General features: G+C 44.4%; 1 protein-coding gene across 4 annotated transcripts in view; it reads left to right on the top strand.

Moving 5' to 3' along the window:
- Positions 1 to 19,500, top strand: part of SBNO1 (strawberry notch homolog 1) — a 2,127,865-nt gene that overhangs the window by 1,216,079 nt on the left and 892,286 nt on the right. The window lies entirely within an intron of this gene.

Raw genomic sequence — 19,500 nt, 5'->3', positions numbered from 1 at the left:
TTTTTTTTAATTGAATTTTATTCAGGGAAACCTGAATTTTATCAAACTTTTAAATACATTTTGTTTCAACTTGTCGCCCTGTCCTCTCCAGAGTCTATGCGAATAATCCTGCAGAGACTTTCCCCGAAATTCCCTCCTCACTTTTGTCCATTAGCAGAGTTTTGGTTCAACTGTTTTGGTTCAACTGTGTACTGGACGATCTCGATGACTGGTTGATTTGCATAACTGCTAGTTCTATTAATTTTACCATGGCCACTGTCCATTTAGACGTTTCTCCAGTTATTAGTCGGTTCCACAGCTCTTCTTGCAGCATCCAGTGGTTTGTTGTCAAAGGCAGGAAATAAGTATTTCTTTTTTTTTTGTGGTTTTGGGGCACTCTATCACCAAATGTCTCACGGTTTCAGTCACTGCTGTCTTTTTGCAGAGGCGACAGGGATTGTCACTCTTCGATCCCCGGATGGTTATGATTTCCTGTTAGTAATAAATTGAGTCTGGCTTTCATGAAGAGATTTCTCTTCTTTTTTTCAGGAAATTTGACACAATAGTTTAGGGGAGTTTTCCTCTTGTTGAAGGTCAGAGGAAGATGATTTAAGAGTGTTCCCTGCCGCTTTCTCAATCGTCTGGATCCAGTCCATCTCTTCCATTTTATGTTTGATTCTGTCAATATTTTCCTTTAGTTCCTTTTCTGCACAGGCTATTTCTATTAGCTTCTCTTTTCTGTTGTCTACCCATTTCTTTAGGGCTGCACATTTTCCGATCTCGATTTCTTCCATAATGATGTGATATGCAGGTAGTGTATCGGTCATGCTGATTTTCCTGTATAGTCTCATGGCACTTTGGTCGACCATCAAGGCTAGTGATACTAAGCCCAGTTCTCGTCTGATGGCTGGCATGGAGGTCGACTTTGGCAAGCCCAAGACTGTGTGCTTTTTTTATGAATAAATGTTCAACAAGTGGTTTGTCTTGCACCTTGTTTCTGACACATGATCTGTGCTCACAAATCCTCGGTCACACTTCCTGCTTAGTTTTTCCAAGGTAAAATAGGTTACATGGACATTTAATTCCGTAAATTGCATATTTCGTCATGCAATTACTGAAATGTTTGAATAGTCATACTCTCCCATTGATATCAATCTCCTTCATATTCTTTGTGAGATTGCATACTGAGCATGTGCCACATTTAAAGTGTCCAACTACTGGGGGCAAACCCCTGAGTGTCTGTTCCACTTTTCTCTTGGTTTGTCTGTCTAGTTTAGCTCTTACAAGTCTTTGTTTTATATTTTGACTTTTTGGTTTTTCAAATTTGAAGTCAACTCTCTGTAGTACATGCCAGTTTTTTCGCACTTTTTTTCTGGTGACGTTACTTAACGGGCTAAAGGTTGTGATACACAGTACGCAGTATTTTATCATGTTTAGTCCTCTTTTTCAATTCCAGTCACTTCTATTCATATTCACGGCCCTTCACTGGAGCTGCCTAACTAGTTTCTTTGGGTAACCTCGAACAAGTTAATTGGACTCCAATTTGTCGGCTTCGTCACATAGTCGCTCTGTTTTTCACAGTTTCTTCTGATGCGTACGAACTGTCCGTATGGAACATTTTCTTTCATGCACCGCGGGTGGAAACTTTCAAAGTGCAGCGCACTGTTCCTATCTGTCAGCTTTTTATATAGTGTTGTACACCGTTTATTTTCCACCTTTTCTTCACTAGATGTGTAGGAAAGGGATGGCCTGCTTATCCATTGACATCGTGAATTTCAAATTCAGATCTTTGGCATTCAGCCACTCATGGAACTCCGTAAGGCTCTCTTGAGCCTCTCCATATGGTAAAGATGTCATCTATGAAACATCTCCAAATGATTTTCTCACTAAATGGATTTTTATTCATATGCTGGTGTTTTTAACACAAACAACTTTAAGAAAAAGTCAAGTTAAGTCGATAAAGGTTCAAGAAGTGAACCTATTGCAGACACTATAGGTCTGCCTGGAGGTTTCTCTTTGTTTTTATGAACTTTCAGTAGTATATAGAAAGCCGGTATCCTTGGGTCTGGTCTGCACAACAATTCCCTTTCGTTGATGCAGATCCATCCTTCAGTTTCTGCTGCATCACACGGATTTGAAATTTCAATTTTCAGTCTGTGTGGGATCGTCTTTCGGTATCTCATAATTTATAGTGTTGTTGAGGAACAATAGTGTCTCTGCTTCATAGGCTTTACATCCCACAGCACAATACCTCTGCCTTTATCGGCTGGTTTGATTACTATGCTCTCATCTTTTTACAGTGCAAGAAGAGCCTGTCATCCTTTAAACGTAAAGGTCCTTTTTCTTTAAGCTCTTTCAGAATGTTATTCTCAAACGGAGGTATTTCTGGGTCATTGTGCTGGGTGGGCGGTGAAAGGTAGAGGGGGGTTTTAGACCTGTGAGGTTCAAAGGCGGGTCATAAAACATTATTTTAAAAAAAAATGCTTTAACCTGATTAAGCGAAAGAACTTTCCGAGTTCAATTTCTGTTTCAAACAAGTCATCACTTTTAGTCGGAACAAATTTTAAACCTTTGTTTAATACACATATTTCTTCTGATGTTAAAACATGCTTAGGTAAGTTGAAAAAGTGGGTCACCATTGCGGCAGTAAAGCTGTTTGCTACCTTTCCCACTACCTTGTCCAGAACCCCTTAAATTGTCTGCAACCTCCTATGGTTCACCCCTTCTGCCTCGTCCCCGAAAAAAGTTGTTGGTCACTAGTTGTCGAGTCGGACCTAAAGTCGAGGCTCCCTGACCTTGGTCTCCCTCGCCTGGTTCACTGCTGCTGGTACTAGCCCTTGTTTCTGAGAATGTGTTAACGCACCTGTTTGGGGATCTGCCAGCTCCAAATATTTGTGGGTAGTCATTAGCCTTTTGTTTAGTGTTGTGGTAAACATTGGATTGTAGAAACGGATAAGTTCTTTCTTCTTTATAGTTTACCAAATCTTTTTTGAATATCCAATTTATTTTGTCTAAATTGAACTGCCTGAATTGTATTATCTCTTCAGTAAGTTTCTCTAATTTACTCTTTGCATCTTTAATTGTCGCTTCTACAATGAACTGATCCTCTAGGGCGTGCAACTCGTTACCTTGTTTTTTTAATTCTTCTTCGGCTGTGTCAATGATGGGAATGATCTGCTGCATTTATTAACTAACACCACTGAAGTTCCATTTGAATTTAGGGTTATCAATAAAACCCTTGGGATGTTTTTCACTTGTAGGCCTTCAGGTATAATGGCTCACATGTTCAATGACAAGAAAGGACCTTTACATTCATTTATTGAGAATGTTCCAACCAACTATGTGCCTGTCCTGTAGGGCACTGACTTTCAGAAGAAACAGAATATCCAGTAAATCAACCGTTTTTATTCATTTATTTGAGTACATTAAATGACAAATAAAAACAGTGTTAGACATCAATGCGCAGGAAACGGAATTTGATATTTGTTTTGAAAATGTACAGTAATGTTGTTAATATCGCATGCTAACAATTTGTGCAACTTGAATAACATACAACTAAAGTTACATCATTTTTACAAACACTGATGTGGAAGAATCATATTTTGTACTAGCGCCATTCCACACTTTATGCAGGCAAGACAGAGATTAGATTGAAGAACCAAATATACTGCTTCATTTTCAAAATGGAGCGGGCAACAGGACCTGGTAGAGTTGTGACTGTAACGGTCCAGTCTCTCGAGTCTCGTTTAGGAGAACTAAGTTATTTAGGAAGTGTTGCCAGGCAACATGAAAGCTACATGAGTGGGGGAGCAGAAGGCCAAGAGTCTCTGTGCAAGTAAACCCACTCATAATAACAAGGTAAACAAACAAGATTAAAAGCTCAGATCTGTTCGCTTTGATGGAAGTAGGGGACATTGATCCCATGCTTTTACTGGTGCATGTCAAGGTTACATCACAGAGTGATGTGCACGGGGCTGGGCAATAGGATGGCATGTGGCAGACCGCCCCCAAAGCAAGTGTTTCACTGTCACAGTAAAGACAGTGACTGATGAGACATTTGCAGGCGCACTATTTCTTTTGAATAGGATAGGGCTCTATTCACCCCATAAGCAGTCACCGCATTTTGCTGCACGTGTGATGGAGGACCATGAGGTTAAACAAGGTATTTTTACTGGTTTGGCATGCTGCAGGCAGATGCCAGAACTTGCCCTTTATGTGAGTAGATTTGAGGAAATTAATGGATATGATTGAAACACTAATGTAATGTAGTTACACACTTGTGTCTGAAGGAATTAGGTTATTTAGCGGTTTCAGCACAGGAACTACATTTAGGTGTTCAGTGTAAAGTGTTGAATCAACAGGAAGATGGATAACACATTTAAGCACATGCATCTCGTTTGTAGACAGAATTATGTATGGGATCAGATGACCGAGAGGGGAGCATTGAAGCTTCTAAAGGCCATAGAAGGGAGAATAGAAGACAGAAAGGGCAAGATAGAAAGCCAAGTACGGGGGTTCATAAATGACTTGCACCACATGGTCTTTCCTATAAAATGAGCTGGTTTTAGTCCCCAAAAGGCACGAGTGTTCAACTGTTTTTTATATAAAACAGAAAGCCAGCCATCTACAGAAGACTGGCGAAGAGAGAAGAAAATCCTCTCCAGTTGTCACAGTAGCATAGAATGCAGCAAAAGGGATTGAATTGGAAAAATCTCAAGTATGTTTTTTTCTCCGAACCCTTTGGTGAATGTGTGAATCACTTTTGCTTGTTTGCTATTCGATTTAGAAATGAAGATAAAGGATTGATTGAACTGTATGATTTTGGTGTATAGGAGCTGAAAATCAAAAAAGAGAAAGAGGGCATGAGCAACCCCTATCAAGATGTTTTCTCTCTGAATGAATTGTGTTGGTTTGGTGCTTTGCATTGATATCTATCCTGATGAAGGCCTAATTGAAAGGAATTGGAAGCGCTTGGCATAGTGCTAGCGGATCTGTGATGTAAAGGCCGAAACACTCAAGTGTCGACATGTTTTTATGGTGGAAACAGTATATTTCCGATTAAAAAGTAAGGTCTGAGAAGGTAGAAACCTAGACTGGCTCGCCTTTGGTTCCAGTTCTGCGGTTTGGCTACAATACGTCTGGCCAAGGAAAAAGTTTTAAAAGTGCATACAAGATAAAAACGCAAGATTAAAATTTTGTACAGAAGGATAGGATAATCGAGACCAGTATATTGTGTTTGAGTTCGAATACTGTGCCTGAAAATTGGTAAATTGTATTGGTGAAAATATGGGACTGTACTACTAACCCCACCACTTAAGCATTTATTGATAAAGAAGCTGTGTTTTGAGTGTCTCTTTTGTCAAGTTCTACACATTGTCTTCTGTTTATGGTGTATTTATTTGATCACTCTGAAATCAGATATGTTTTTATAATTAATTTTGATATTAAAGCAAAAATATATTAAAGGATTGTTTGAAACCTAAAAGGCTTAATGAGGCTCCTAACCTTCATTTAAAGCTTGATAATAGGGTTGAGCAAATGAAGGGTGAATGCACGGAGAAACAAGTGTGTCTATAAGGTGCTGTGGTATGTACGTTAACTATATCTGGTAGAAAAAGAGACATTGAACCTGGAAGCCATCTTTTTGAGGCATCAGGAAGTAGACACAGCCAAATGAGTAAAGCTTGGGTTACAGCTTTTATTAAAATAGAAAGGTTGGACAAGGACCTAATATGCCCTATACTAAGGTGGGATTGCCCTGCCTAACTGAAACTAATGATAGTCTGTGTCAGAAGGTCCAAAGCAAATGGCTGTCTGTGTCCAAAACCCATACTTGCCCTCACATCTACTTGTATATAATGTGTAGGGATGTCTGCATCAAAATGAGAAGTGTTCAAATAAAAGTTTAGAGCTTCTTCCAGCTCTAGTTTGGTAAAGGGGTTTTTCCTTCCCCAAGATTCAGGATAGTTAACTTTATCAAAATGCCAGTCTTTCAACGTTCCAAAACAACACGATTCCGAAACACTTTCCAGCTTTCTCACTGAATTGTCTTTCACCAATATAACAAAGTTCAGTTCATTACTTTTATTTCACATTAGTTTTCCTTGGTCTTCAATCTCAAGCTTATAAGTGAGTTAAGTGGCTTTTCCTTTAGATTGGTGTATTCAGTCTAGGCACAGTTGTTGGACCACACGGTCCACCCATCAAAGGTCGCGCAACTGACACACCTTACTTGCTTCTTTGCAGTTAAACTGCCACTGTTTCAGCTTCACAGTGGTATTGGATGTATCCTCTTGGAGCTTTCTCAATACTTGTTTGGCCACCGTTCACTTGTTATACTTTCAAATAGTCTCTGAGCTTTTGCCAATCCTTATTCTTTGAAATGAGACAATTCCTTATATTCGTATGGTACTTGCCAATGCTTGCTTGTTCTCTTCAGTTTACACAATTCACAGTTCCTTTGTATGTAGGAATCTCACCAACTGCTTTCAATCCAATTGGTATTCAATCACACTTGCTTTCTTTCGGTTCAGTATTCAAAAAGTTTAATTTCATTCCAATCAGTCACATTGACTAAATTACCAGCCCATTCCCAGTTTACTTTCCTGCTGTGAATTTGCACCCTCTTCATGGGCGTATTCACAAATTAAAGGATTTCTGTTTTCCTGGCCCTTTCTTGGCCTGTCCATTTTTATCTCGTTTGTAATTCGGTATTCATAAAATCCTTTCATTCAGTTTTCTCATCAGTGTACTTTTTAACAGTGTTTATTTCAAGTGGGACCAGCATTCATATTGCCGTAATGGCCCCTCGCTCATTGGCGAGGGATCCGACCTGCAGCAACCCTGCGGTCCACACCAGTGTCCCGGAGTCATTCAAGCTGCTTTGACTCACCAGATACGTGGTCTGCAGGTGCTGTTATGATATGTTATTTACACTGCGCCTGCACACAAGTGTTTCTATGTGCGACAAGACAAGGGAGGAAAGACAGAGGGAGGATAAGACAAACGGTGTTACCAGGCCTTCTGTCATTAAGATTGTGCGAGAACGATAATTGCAAGGGGAAAGGGAAGGGGGGGGTGCAAGGGAGAAGGAAGGGGAAACTAGGCCAGCAATGCTCTGAGTAAGTGCAGGCAGGGCAATTGGCTCTGGGTAGTGCAAGGAGAACAAGGGACTGTAGGGTTACAGTTACAGCCACTAAGTGTGTGGCAGGCCCAGAGGCAGTGCAAGGGTGACTGATCAAGAAAGAGCCTGATACCCAGTACGACTCTGAGGATAGCCAAGCAACCAATCGGCACAGCAGACAGGTAGGTCTGGTAGGTTAGAAGGGGAGGGAGAGAAAGCGAGCAGAGGAGAAGAGGTAAGTTTTGAGCTGCTTCCGGCTCAAGTTTGCAAGGGGCAGGGAGGCCAATCCAGATGGAGGCACCTGCAGAGTAGAGAGATCTACCCCCTACTCTCTTCCTGGAGAAGCGTCTAACCCTTAGAGAGTTGGCAGTAGCTGAGCGAAGGGCTCAAGAAAGAAGTTATTTTGGAAGAGAGCGTTGGATGTAGTGCGGGTCCCTACGCCAGAAAGCCTTGTGGTCAATGCAAAGGGTCTTGAACTTGATCCTTGCTGCCACCAGAAGCAAATGGAGAGATTTCAGGACTGGAGAGATACAGTCCCGGGGCTTGAGGCCAAGGATAAGTTTTACAGTCCTGTTCTGTATTATTTGCAGAGGACAGAGAATAGAAGAAGGCAGATTGAGAAAGAAAAGGTGGCAGTAGTCCAGCCTAAGGGGAGAACCAGGGCTCTGGCGACAGTGAGCTTCTGGCCGAAGGTGAGAAAGGAAAGTGTCCCTTTGAGGAGGTGCAGCTGGTAGTGGGACTTCTTGGCGACGTCTGAGATGTGAGGAGCGAAAGAGAGAGTGTAGTTGAAGATGACACCAAGGTTTTTGCCTCGCAGGAAGGCGAAGCAAGAGGCCCCAAGGCGGGCAGCCATAGTGTGAGAGGGAAAACAGGGGCAGGGGTCCCAATGAGAAGGATCTCTGTCTTACTGGCATTAAGGCAGAGATCGTTGGAGGCACACCAATCCTGAATCGTGGATAGACAATCGGGGATGAGTGAGAGAGGAGAGGAGAGGAGGCTGAGGGGAGCCTGAAGGAAAACTTGAGTGTCATCCGCATAACACTGAAAGTTAGAGTAAAGGGTAGAAATCAGGTGTGCCAAAGGGGCCAATTAGAGGTTGAAAAACCAGGGTGAGAGGAAAGAGCTCTGGGGAGCGCCGCAGGTAGAGAGAGAGATGGCAGAGAGAAAGGGACCAAGTTGGACCTGGGAGGGCTGGTCCAAGAGAAAGCGGGTTAGCCACTCCATGATGCCCAGGTTCTCACAGAGTCGATTGATCAGGATGGTGTGGTTGACAGTGTCGAAAGTAGAGGAAAGATCTAGGAGGATGAGGACAAAAGGAATGCTGAAAAGAAGGTTAGAGAGCAGATCTTCACAGGTGTTCAGGAGAGCAGTTTCCTTGTCTCTGGCAGCTCTGAAGCCAGACTGATGCTCATGGAGACATCCAACAGCTTCTTGAGGATGGGGTGCACAAGGGAATGCTAAAGGGGAAAGTTCCAGTGGCGAAAGAGTGATTGCAGAAATCGGCCAAGGCTGGACCGGGGGGTGTCAGTACGGTCCTTGATGGTTCTGGGGGAGCAGCTGTTTGGACGACGCTTTCATAGAGCGAATTGTCTGCATCGGCAGGCTCTCTGTGGCTGTCGCTGCTCCCGTGTCGATGCACCTCTCAAACAGGATCTCCGCTGCTTCGGTTGTACGGAGAGGGAGTCTCCCAGACTCCAGAAGGTAGGCAGACCAGCTATACTACCGGAGACCTTGCGAATGCTCCCGCTACAATCTGCTTCCACTGCATTGATTCTGCAGCTCGTAGGCAGTTCGGGGACGCATCTCACTGGCTTGTCCTCCAACTTCTCCTGCAAGCGTTGCGCAGGCGATATCCTTAGCCTCACCTGAGCTGGCCATTTATACCGCACCTTGGACATCAGGTGCAGGCAATGTTCCTTTACTGCATAACGGTCTTGGTACTCTGCATCCCTCTTCCTCGTCCCAGTACCAGAGGGGTGTGTGTGTGTATGTCTGAGTTAATAAAGAGAGGGTATATGGCTCTGGGCTGTGTCTTCCTAATCTCACTACCTGATTGGTGTGTATTGGCAAAATAGGGAAGGGATTGGTAATACCCTACAAAGGCCTGGGGGATATTTGACTCCTTAAAAAAAGGAAATGGGGGGGGGGGGGATACGCCTCTCACCCAAGGGTGCCTCATCCACACTCCCCAAGTCTCCTCCACCCATGTGTTCCTCCCTTGAATATCCACCCACACGATCAGGATCCGAAAGCGGCGGCCTTTCCCTGGCCACCTGGGGGCAGGATATATTGGGGAAAGAAGTGAGGATGCCCTCAGATTCCTCACATACCCTTTCCCTATGCGGGTTGTATCTGGATGTTTCACAGGGGAACTGAGACAGGATGTCGACATTTCCTTGATCTCGACCCTTCCGGGGTTCCACTGTGAAACAGTAGGGTTGCATATCCAGAAACCACTGCATAACTCGTGGATTGGATTCCTTCCTTTGGCTAATCCATGCCAGGGATGAATGGTCGGTGACCAGTCAAAACTTCTTCCCCAATAGTTAGTACTTTAAATGGATAATGGCCCATTCAATGGCAAGGGCTTCTAGCTCAATAACAGAATAGTTTTTCTCTTGGGAATAGTTTCCTACTTATGTAGCGTATTGGATGTTCCAGGCCATCGCCTTGGGAAAGGACAGCTCCCAATGCTGCTGGAGAGGCATCTGTCTGAAGGATGAAATATTTCGAAATGGCAGGCACTTTTAGGATGGGGCTCCGACAGGGTCTCTTTCAAGGTCTTATAACACTTCTGATCATCTTCATTCCACCTGATCTTCTGCGGTTCTGCATTTTTCAATTTGTCAGTGAATTTAGCGGTTTTACTTGAAAAATTGTTGATGAATCTACACTAATAGCCGATTAGTCCTAAGAAAGCACTGCTGCTGATGGCATTTTTGTCATCCATACAGGGGAAGACAGTCCTGATAATGCATGACAACACAGTGGCCATGCATTACTTCAACAAAAGAGGTGGTGTAGGGTCACTACAACTGTGCAGGGAAGCAATTCAGCTATGGTTTTGAGCACTGCAAAACGGAATCTCTCTATCAGCTGTTCAGCTAGCTGGAGAAGAGAACACGACGGCGGACACTGTAAACGGCTATAACACAATCTCCTATGAGTGGGAGTTAGCTCAGGAAATCCTTCTAGAGATCTTCGCCCTTGGGGAACTTCACAAATGGATCTGTTTGTGTTCATTACCAACCAGAAATGCGACATGTTCTGCTGCAGGGAATTTCCTCAGAGAGAAGCTATGGGGGATGCACTTGTGGTGGACTGGGATTTTCCATTCCTATACGCGTTCCTACCAGTCCCTGTCATTCCTCATATCATGATTGCTCTGGATTGGGCCAGGAGAACATGGTACCCAGAACCTTTGATATGATATGGCATTTATAACGGTATTACCCAAATTGACCTTTTACAATTGACCTTTTGCACAATTGACTTTTATATTTTTTGTTATTTTTTATATTGGGTTGGTTTTGGATTATAAATAATATAAAGGGATTGTGTAGGGGGTTGCGAGGGATTTTGGATTGGGTGCAGGGTTGCGGGGGGTTTCCCACTGCGCATATGTCTTAATTGACCTTCTAAATTAGGTCAATTCTCCCGAGGTCAATTGTGAAAAGGTCAATTAGTATACAACCTTTATAACGCACCTGTACAGAAGTGTTTCTAGTCGCCAAGTGTTTCTATGCAGACTTGTCCATCTGCCCTCCATTCCGTCTTCCCCAGAGAGCAAATCTGTGCCGTCTTCTAGACCCAGAAATCAGAACTCTGAACCTTCATGCTTGGTTTCTGAGAGGTTAAGGTACAAAGATTGGGACCTTCTGGGAGACGTTATCGAGGTGTTGCTCTCGGCCGGGAGACGAGCAACAAAAGCACTATACTGCTGCCGTTGGTGTAGGGCTGAGATATTGATCCTTTTTGCTTGTGCTACTCCTACAATGCTTTCTGTTCTGCTACACCTGGCACATCAAGGGCAGCACGTTTCCTCTGCCATGGGTTATCTGTTGGTGTTAACTATCTTCAAACGCTAGAGCAAAGCTCTTATTTTAAGATGCATATTATCATACAGGTTATTAAAGGACTGACTATTATCTTTCCACCTTTTATAGTCTCAAATTTGAAGATTTTCTTTTGGGAGCTCCATTTGAGCCTCTCCATTCCTGTCCACTCAGATTATTGACTTTAGCCCCTTAAATGCTGAACCCTATGCAAGTCTATGCAAATAGGACAAGCATACTCGTCCTTAGCACTAAGGGATTAAAGACTATTTTCCTGGTAGCTATCGCCTCTGCTCGCAGATTGAGTGAGCTATAGGCATTATCGCGTAAACCTCCTTTCACCACATTTTCCAGAGAAAAGGTTGTTTTGAGGGTTCGCCCTCTTTCCTTCCCAAGGTGGTGTCCAAATTCCCTCTGGCATAAAAAATGACCTTGCCAACATTTTTTCCACCACCTCGTCTTCCAAGAAATAAGAGGGGCTGCATAGGCTAGATCCAAAAAGGGCTTTAAGCTTTTACATTACCAGGCTGACAAAGGTTAGACATGCTGTGCTAAGCAGACCTTGTCACGATGGATCATTCTGTGTATTTCAGAATGTTACTCTTTTTCTGGAAAGGATGTCCCTGAAAATGTAAGGGCACATTCTACCGGAGGTGTGGCAACCACTCCAACTCTGCAATGAGGTGTACCGGTGCACAACATTTGTAATGCTGCAACCTGATATTCGATACACACCTTCTCTAAACACTACTGCCTAAATTCTTTGTCAGGTGGGGATGCAAGGTTTGGAAAAGCTGTTTTACACGGCTTAAATCTGTAGAGCAAAATTCACAGTTCTCGCCTCCATTTACAAAAACTGCTATGTGGGGTTTGTCAAAGATGAGGAATCCGTGGGAAGACCCAATCCATTAGGACAACAAATTACTTAACCAGGTAATGTTATTTCTACTGAATGTTCCTCCCACGGATTCTTCATCAGCCTCGCAGCCTACCCCAATGACAGGGTGAATTTTAGTTAAGTTGTTTCTTCCTCACTTTCAATGTCTATAAAGGGTTACATATCCTAAGTCGGCTGTGCAAAAAGGGGGGAAAAACTAGAACTGAGGCAACTGGCACAGTGGGTGCTATTTATACTAACGTCAAATCTGAGTGCGGGGATGGAAGCCGCTGAGGGACTTCGACTTGGTGATATACAACGCCCTCTGCTGTGTAAAAGGCTTTCAAAAACTGCAAGCAGGATATCGGTACATCAAAGATGAGGAATCCATGGAAGGAACATCCAGTAGAAAGAAAATTACCAGGGCGAAGTAATATGTTTTGTACTAAATGGAGACACCATCTTCTCGGGGGAGAGGGAAGCTTTTCGGGTAGAATTCCTCATCCACCACAGGAACCTGCAATGCATGTGCTCATTACAAAGCAAATCCAGTCGCCAAGCCAAATGGGTGTATTTCTTCGCTCAATGAGATTTCAATATCCCCTACATCTTTGGGACGAATAACGCCTACACTGATGCTTTGTCCCATTCTCTGAGAAATATAGAGACAAAAGAAGATACACTAGGTCAAATTATTCCTGCAAAACATTTTGCTGGCTTATTACAACATGATCTCTAAGAAATTCAGCAACAGCCAGCCAAATCCTGCAATGCCCGACTTATTGAACCGCAAGAATGTTGTCTTCAAGGATGGCCTGGTTTTCTATTCAGGCAGTCTGTATTTTCTGTCGATTGAGCAGCAAATTCAGGCTTTGCCGGATGCTCGCCTGGGGGGGCAGTAACAGAGGCCAAAAATCCAAGCAAGATCTACTTGCCAGACAATATTGGTGGCCCTGCATGGCCAAGCAAATAAAACGGTATGTGCTCAAGTAAAGGCCGATAGACAAATTGCGACCCATGTAACAAAAAATGTCCTAATAGTCTGTTTCTGCACTAGTTTGTGCATTGCTTTTTAGCCATACATGACAATGTCTAATTATTTCTAGTAATATCTGCAACAAAAGATAGTAACAACTTTCTGCTTTTTATCTCTTTGGAGAGATGGTGCATCCATATATCGGCCAACCTCTTTTTTAAAAAAAAATGTTTTATAGAAATATATTTTTCAATTTTATAATGTGTTCATCCTATATTGACCATGATATACAATTTTTTTCTGATAATGGTCTAATTTCTCTATTTCTGTTAAGCCTTTCTTGTTTAAGGCTGGCTTAAAATTTCCAAAACATATATAAACAAACATGTGATGTCGAAATGTAAAAACACCAACTCATTTAGTGCTGTCCTGGATAACTTGTCCTAGAAGGACATAGTAATACAGCTCATCTCTTCTGTAGCTTTTCGTCTGCACTTGCCTCCCTCCTAGCGTGCCCACCCTGTCTTTGATGTTTTCCTTCCTAAGCCTTACCTTACCGATTCATATGACCGCGCTCCATCTTAGGCTCCTCCTCTCTTGGTCCAGGGCCAGCCTAGATTTGCGTTCCAAGACATCTGTTCTTCCCCTTGGCAGGGAGGTCGTATTTACTACCTCATACATTGGAACGGTTCTGCTGCCTGTGATCACTCCTGCGAATCTACCTCCCATGTTCATGCACTCTGACTCGTCGGGCTTTTTTATTTGCGTTAACCCCGGAAGCAGGGTGGGGGGTGTAGTGTCCCTCCTTCCTCGCTTTGCACGGCAAACTGCTTACCCATGCTGATGTTTTCCCTGAATGCCCTCCAGGGTCGGGGAAATGAAAGCAAGCCCACACCACAGCGGGTGCAATGTTCATCCGTGCCATGATCATCCATGTTAATCCGTGCACGCTGTGGTGGAGGGCTGCCCCACCCCCCTACGAGAATACACTAGGGTACAGGTCCTTGTGGTCGCCATGGTGCAGCACGTCCCTGTAGTTGCATGCAGTAAGCATTTAAGAGCAAACTCCCCTATTAATTCAGGTGTGTCCAAAAGATGTTAATGCAGCTAGCTTGTTGTTTCCCCAGTCTGCCCTCATTACCAGCCCTACCTAGACTTTGACTTGCTATGTTGTTTTTCTGTACCTTGTTTTCGTTCCAGCCTGGTACCCTTTCTACTGGGGTTTCCTTGCCAGTCCTTCCCTTGTTCTTTTGCATATGCCCCATTCCTTCCTTATTAGTTATTCTGTTCCTTCATTGCCTGCCACCTGGTCTTAAGTTGGTTATTTAATTTCCTGGTATCTACCTGCCTTGGCCAGCTGTTGTGATGAAATTCCAGTCAAAGTTTAAGGGCAAAATCCATGGGACTAGCCGTGCAACAGCCCTCCATGCAGTCTGCTAGGGGTCAAGGTTTTCGTCTCTCCCGATATATGTCCCACAATGTCGTGGTCCGTCTGCCCCACAAAGACTGCAAGGCAGGATTTGCCAGAGGGAAAGAGGTCAAGGTTCCCAAAGAGGAGGTTTTGCCACAGCCTTCGTCCATTCTGTGCCGCAGAGCGTAGAACCTCAGTGGCAGACTCTGCCACTCTTCGACTCCAATGTTTCTTTTCGCACATCTCGGACATCTCTAAAAAGTCCCACTACCAACTGCACCTTCTCAGAGGTATTCTATCTTTTCTCTCTCTACTCCAGTGGCTCACCATCTCGAGAGCCCTGGTTCTCTCTAGCCTTGACTACTGCAACATCCTAATTCTTAATCTTCCTTCCTCTACTCTGTCATCTACAACTCATCCAGAACAGAACTGCAAGATTTACCCTTGGCCTCAAGCCCAGGGACTGCATCTCTCTGGCACTAAAATCCCGCCACTGGCTTCCCGTGGCTGCAAGGATCAAGTTCAAGCACCTCTGCATAATCCAGAAGGCTTTCTGGGGCTGGGGCCCACACCATCTCCAACCCTCTCTTCCTAAATATTCTCCCTCCAGAGTCCTCCGCTAGTCATCCTCAAACTCTCTGCGAGTGAGCAGTTTTTGCAAACAGAGATTTGGGGCTAGATCTTTATCCTCTGCAGGTGCCTCCCTCTGGAACAGTCTCCCTGCCTCTCTCCATCTTGAGCCGGAGCACCTTAAGTTCCGGGAAACTCCTTAAGACCTTCCTATTCTCTTCCTCCTTCTCTCTCCCTCTCCCCCTCTCCCCTGCTAATCTCTGTTCTGTTCTTTTTGTTTTTCTCTCCACCCTCCTTCCGCCTTCTCCTCCCTAACTCAGTTCAGTTTTTGCTGACTGGTTGCCTGGTTCACCTCCAGAGCCTTACAGGTCTCAGGCTCCCCCGCCAGTCTTTTGCACTTGCCTCCGGGCCCCTGCACTATGTACAGCATTACTGCACTTTCAGCTTACTCTCCATAAGCAGGGCAACCTCTCTGCACTTAACCCAGGGCCCTCCTGCTGGATTGGACGCGCTTGTCCCCCCCCCCCCCCCCCCCGCCTGTACGCATGCATGACCTGAATGTACTAGAACTAGTACGTTACCTCCCACCCCTTTTTTCGTTCCCCCCTCCCTAGCTTGGTTGCTACTGTAACACTTCATGCACTTGAGCTAGGAGAAATGCTGTTAGGCCTAGTATGCTAGTATTTTCTGTGAGATCATTCGGAAACTTCAAGGCCTAGTAAGGACTACTGTATCCCCTTGATACCTCTGGCCTTGAAGCACTCCACCTGTGTATATACGCGCTGTATAAATTAACAATTACACAGTGCAGGGAGGCTTTACCTGCTCAGCTTGGATTACCTGCTCAGCTTGGAATGGTTAAGTACCATGTCAGACACTTGGGCATTACAGATCATTCGTCAGGGGTATTGCCTCCCTTTCCTACAGCGCCCTCTGGGCCACCACCTTATCTCTGGATCCCATCCTCTTGGAGGAGGTCCGTAAACTTCTTTCAAAGACAGTTATAGAACTGGTAACTGTTTTCTGGTACCGAGGAGGACTGGAGCTTGTGACCCATTCTGGATCTCCGGCTGCTGAATTTGTTGCTTCGCAAAGACAAATTCAAGATGGTTATTCTTGCTGAGATACTGCAAGCCCTCGATCTGCAGGACTGGTTGGTTTCACTGGAACTTCAGGGTGCCTACCTACATGTGCTAATCCATTGGAAGCACAGGAAGTACCAGAGGTTTGCAGTGTGCCAACACCCTTACCAGTTTGGTCATTCTTCGACTCTCAGGGTTTTCACCAAGCTGCTAGCAGTGCTGGCTGCTCGCCTCATAATGGACATTCATGTCTCTCCCTATCTGGACTTGCTTGTCCGATCCCACTCTCTAGATCGAGTGTCAGAGCATCATCTTCATTTTAGTTTCAATTTAAATTGCATTTATAACTGCGCTTAACTACAAAATATTGAGCAGAATAAACTACATCTGGGCGCTTGTGATGTTCAAATTGGGACAGTACTCAGGTTGTTTAATTTGATATGAGTAGTGACTATTCAGATTGTGAGAAAAGAAAGGTTTTCATTTGCTTAGGAAAAAAAGTGAGAGATACCAAGGAGTGGAGGGAGAGAGTGGTTGTACTATAATGTTTGGCCAAATACTGAGAAGCAGCGGTCGCCTCTTACTGAAGAACAGCTTTTGCGGACCACAATCAGATGGGTGTTTTGATGATCAGATTGTTCGGGTGGGCTGTGTGATGAATCTGATGTCGTCATCACTCGTTTCACGGAGTTGGCCTCTCCTCATGTGGACAAGGGACGAAAGTCGTCTCCTGATCCTGGGGGTGGCTATTTGAGAGAGGAACACATGAGGTTAGGTGACCCTCACGAGGAGCGACATACATCATTGGGTGAGACATGGAATCCCCGAGTCCCTTTTAGGGACACCCTTTCAGTATCTCAGGTCCTCATGTAATATTGTGGCAGTAAGCCTCACTATTCTGCAACTCTTAGTCATAGGGGTTAGTCGGGGGAATGCTGGCATTACACACGCCACCTCATAGATATTGAAGCACGTTTGCTCGTTTGAGTGCGCAGCATCTTGAAACCTTTTTAGGCTTCTGCCGCATTCACTGTAACGTTGCCCAAGTACGTCTGCATGACGGTTTGTAGTGGAAGTGTGGCAGCTGTGTGATATTGCCTTTAACTTTACTGCATACTGCCTGTAACCAATGACATCTGTGAGAGCTGAAGGATCTATAAACTTCAGCTGCCTGCATAGAAGTGTAACTGCTGCCAAAATTGGAAAATACTAAGGTCTGCTAAAAACAACTGTTGATAATTGCTTTCGCATTAGGCACTGCTTGATAGCTGATTGCTGGGACATACTGCTATCCTTAATACATTATTGTAGTGCGCACACTGAGAACTACAACTCCCAGCAGCACCTGAGCTGCTGAAAAAGAAACATCAGGCGCTTCAGCGCCAGCGCTTCTGGGACAAAGCCGGTCTACGCCGGTCCACGACGGACATCGGCGTATCAGCCCTCCACTCTGCCCATTTTATCACCTTAGAGGAAGGATAAACAGGTAAGAAATGGGGTACACAAACCTAATACATCTGCTTTCCAAACCAACTACAAGACGAACAACTAGTTAAACAATTCCCATCAACCAAGGACACGCCACCCAGCTCGCTCACTTTAGGCAAAAGTTCTATGACCTCACAGTCCAAACAAAAGCTTGTCATGACCAACGAAAAATCTACCCACCATCCTCACATAAGCGGAAAAGGGCCAGTTACAAACATAAAAGTGCTCTCCTCCCCAGACATAGACAACATCAAAATTGCCTTACTCAACACAAGGTCACTGAATAAGCATGCCCAAGATATACATGATTATATCCTTGTGGCCAAATTGGATATCCTCTTCCTCATAGAGACTTGGCTACATGAACCAACAGGTCCCACCATCGACATTGCAGTCCCCCAGACTACAACATTTACTTTGAAAATAGGGAAACAGGAAAGGGAGGCGGCGTAGCTATAATAGCAAAACAAAACCCTAAACTCTTCACCTCCGCAATCTAGTGCTCTGGTTGTGAGATTCTCCACTTAAAATTAACTCCCTTCCAAAACCACTGTATTAACTTTGTCATCTACAGACCGCCATCACTAATCTCAGACTTAAATGACGAACTCTGACACATTTTGAATAGCCTAAAAGGAACCAACACTGGAACAGTACTGTTAGGTGATCTAAATAGATGACGAGGAAATCCCACCGACAAAGAAGCTATAAGCCTTGAAAAGAATTTGCAGAACATCAGTTACTCAATAGCAAACAAAAGCCCCACCAGCAAAACTGGTAACCACTGGACTGGATCATTACAAACAATTTAGAAATAACAGTGACGAATATTCTGCCTTGTATTTGGACTGGCTGCTATAAAATCAAAGCCAAACTTCCTATAGCATTTAAGACCAATTACTTTGACAATACACCCAAAACTACTCGAAGCAGAAACATGAAAAAAATTACACCATCTATCCTATCAAATTATGAACAAAACTACAGATGATGACCCCTGTGATTTAATCGCCTCCATCTATAGAAACCACTTTCAGGAGCTACTAGAGAAGCACACACCACTAAAAAACAAACAAGTTCACCCAAACCACCAAAGCTGGTTTACGGCAGAATTGGGTATACTCAGAACAGCTAAAAGAAAACTCGAGAGACAGTGTCATAAAGTTCCTTCCGAATTAAACAAAGAAAACTGGAAAAGAAGTGACCACCTGTACAGAGCCAAGCTAACGGAAGTGAAAAAGAACTACTACAATGAACAAATCGCCTGTGCCACAAATTCGACTGGTAAATTGTTCCAAATATTAAATTCGCGGCGATTGGGTCCTCTGACGTATTCCATATCTATGACAGGTAATGTCCACAGCTGTGCTGCTTCGGAAAATCTTCTGCGTCGAGGCGCCGTCCCTGAGAACCTCCTCCGACAGCCGACGTCACCCGATGTGATAAGTAGGACGCACGACGCCCGTAGCCTCAGTTCCGTTTTTTACGCGAACGTGTTCGCTTCGTGAATCTCGGTACGCCTCGACTCTTTGGAGTTTGCTGTATTCTTCTCGGTACGTTGAGCCTGTTTGGTTTTTGTGAAAACCTGTTTGTGACGATGTCTACTTCGTCTTCAACCATGCGTCCGGGCTTCAAGAAATGCGGGGACTGTGGGTCCAAGATGTCGGTCACGGACTCGCACGACGCCTGCCTCTGGTGCCTCGGGGAGTGTCATGATCTCTGCTTCCAAAAGGTCAGGGTTTTCCCAACTCCCTTGGAAGCAGATCCATAACCCAGGTTCCGAGGGCCAACCAGTCCCAATTGGGACCTTTTGGACCCAGTCCTGGCGCCAGTGGCACCAGGCTCATAAATGTGCCCAGTCCCAGCGCTGGAAGCGCCGGGCTCATGATGCTTGGGTGGACTTACCTGCAGCAGACCATGCTGCTTACTTGCCTGCCAG

Source organism: Ambystoma mexicanum, chromosome 10 (assembly GCF_040938575.1).
Source record: "Ambystoma mexicanum isolate Mex_15411 chromosome 10, UKY_AmexF1_1, whole genome shotgun sequence".
Classification (NCBI taxonomy): Eukaryota; Metazoa; Chordata; class Amphibia; order Caudata; family Ambystomatidae; genus Ambystoma; species Ambystoma mexicanum.
Note: the sequence above shows the minus strand (reverse complement) of the source record. Positions and strands in the feature narration are given on the sequence as shown.